The sequence below is a fragment of the Penaeus monodon genome, unplaced genomic scaffold (assembly GCF_015228065.2).
Source record: "Penaeus monodon isolate SGIC_2016 unplaced genomic scaffold, NSTDA_Pmon_1 PmonScaffold_17154, whole genome shotgun sequence".
NCBI classification, from domain to species: domain Eukaryota; kingdom Metazoa; phylum Arthropoda; class Malacostraca; order Decapoda; family Penaeidae; genus Penaeus; species Penaeus monodon.
The window spans coordinates 5001-7619 of record NW_023646545.1 but is presented as its reverse complement, the minus strand read 5'-3'; the positions used below and the strand labels follow the sequence as shown (position 1 = coordinate 7619).

At 38.2% G+C, this 2619-nt stretch overlaps 1 pseudogene across 1 annotated transcript in view; it reads left to right on the top strand.

The window, feature by feature from the left end:
* Nucleotides 1–747: 747 nt before the first annotated feature.
* Nucleotides 748–2619, top strand: part of LOC119569614 — a 2167-nt pseudogene continuing 295 nt past the window's right edge. Inside the window, exons 1-2 of the transcript XR_005228295.1 lie at nucleotides 748–2042; nucleotides 2267–2619. The exon at nucleotides 2267–2619 is cut by the window's right edge and continues 295 nt beyond it. The product of XR_005228295.1 is annotated as a hemocyanin C chain-like (transcript). The remainder of the gene's footprint in view (nucleotides 2043–2266) is intronic.

Here is a 2619-nt window from a genome sequence, read left to right as displayed (position 1 = left end):
TATAATAATATACTATATATATAATATATATAATATAATTAATTACATATATACATATAATATGCATACTATACATATATAAATAAAATATATATATATATAGATATATATATATATAGATATATATATATATATATATATATTTATATATATATATAATATGCAATAGTTTATATATATATATATATATATATATATATAACACACGTGTGTACACACACACACACACACACAAACACACACACACACACACACACCCCACACACACACACACACACACACACACATATATATATATATATATATATATATATATATATATATATATATAGATATATATATATATATATATATATATATATACACAATCAGCATTGAGTACAGGAGAAAAAAAAATATATATTTTTTTTCAATAGACCACGTAGGCCTTGTATATATTCGTGATCATAATTAATTATGTATGCTATATAATGCATTTTGTTCCATTAAAAAAATCTGCACTTTTTTCTTTATTAGGTGCGGGTGATGCTCAGAAGCAACAGACGTAAACTTCCTGCTTCATAAGATCTACGGGGATATCCGTGACTAAAAATCTAAAAGGCAAAGCTGATTCCTTTGACCCGGAAGCCAATTTATCCCATTACAGTGACGGAGGTAACGCAGTACAGACACTTATGAGAGACCTGAAGGATAACAGGCTTCTTCAACAGAGGCATTGGTTCTCTCTCTTCAATCCTAGGCAACGCGAAGAAGCACTTATGCTTTTGATGTTCTCATTCACTGCAAGGATTGGGATACATTTGTCAGCAATGCTGCCTACTTCCGCCAAATTATGAATGAGGGAGAATTTGTTTATGCCTTGTATGTTGCGGTTATCCACTCACCTCTGTCTGAACACGTTGTACTTCCTCCACTCTATGAAGTCACCCCACATCTCTTCACCAACAGCGAAGTCATTGAAGCAGCTTATCGTGCCAAGCAAACACAAAAACCTGGAAAATTTTAAGTCTAGCTTCACTGGAACTAAGAAAAATCCTGAACAAAGAGTAGCCTATTTCGGTGAGGACATTGGAATGAACACTCATCACGTCCCCTGGCATATGGAATTCCCATTCTGGGGGGACGAACAAATACAGCCATCATCTGGATCGCAAAGGAGAGAATTTCTTCTGGGTACATCATCAACTCACCGTTCTTTTTGATGCTGAACGTCTCTCCAATTATTTGGATCCCGTCGACGAACTTCACTGGGAGAGCCAATCGTACAAGGTTTTGCTCCCCCAACCACATACAAGTATGGAGGTCAGTTTCCCTCTCGTCCAGATAATGTAGACTTCGAGGATGTGGATGGTGTTGCTCGTATTCGAGACTTGCTTATTGTAGAGAGCCGAATCCGCGATGCTATTGCACATGGTTATATCGTCGACAGGGCTGGTAATCATATTGATATCATGAATGAGCGTGGAATTGACGCCCTTGGAGATGTTATTGAATCATCTGTGTACAGCCCTAATGTGCAGTACTATGGAGCCTTGCACAATACTGCTCACATTGTACTTGGTCGACAGAGTGATCCACATGGAAAATATGATTTACCCCCTGGTGTGCTGGAACACTTTGAAACTGCCACCCGTGATCCTAGCTTCTTTAGGCTGCATAAATACATGGATAACATCTTCAAGGAACACAAGGACAGTCTCCCTCCATACACCGTGGAAGAACTAACATTTCCCGGGTTTGTAAGTGTAGACAATGTAGCAATTGAAGGAGAACTAGAGACCTTCTTCGAGGATTTCGAATACAATCTCATTAACGCTGTTGATGACACTGAACAAATTCCAGATGTAGAAATTTCTACTTACGTGCCGTCTGAACCATAAGGACTTTAAAATTAAGATTGATGTTAGCAATAACAAAGGGCCAGGAAGTTCTAGCTACCGTTCGCATTTTCGCCTGGCCTCACCTAGACAATAATGGTATTGAATTCACCTTCGATGAAGGCCGTTGGAATGCTATTGAACTGGATAAGTTCTGGGTCAAGTGTGAGTACTTTATGGTTTGCTTTGCTCCTTTAATACTTTATTGTTATTCATATGGTCAAATTTTTTATGAATTTTCACTTGTTCAAACTTAAAGTCGATTAACCAGTTTAATATACAACTTCACATTTTTATACACATTCTTCTAAAATATATGTATACATATATTCATATATATATGAATTTTTGTAATATATATCTCCTTGACTTTCATTTCATTTCTACAGTGCCTGCTGGAACACACCATTTCGAACGTAAATCCTCGGAATCTGCTGTCACTGTGCCTGATGTGCCTAGTTTCGCAACTCTCTTCGAGAAGACCAAAGAAGCCTTAGCTGGTGCAGACTCCGGACTTACAGATTTCGAGAGTGCAACTGGTATTCCTAATCGATTCCTTCTCCCTAAGGGTAATGAACAGGGTCTGGAATCGATCTGTTGTAGCGGTGACTGATGGCGCAGCCGATGCAGCAGTGGATGGTCTCCACGAAAATACCGAATTCAATCACTACGGTTCCCATGGAAAGTACCCTGACAATCGCCCACATGGCTACCCTCTGGACCGCAAGGTTCCCGATGAACG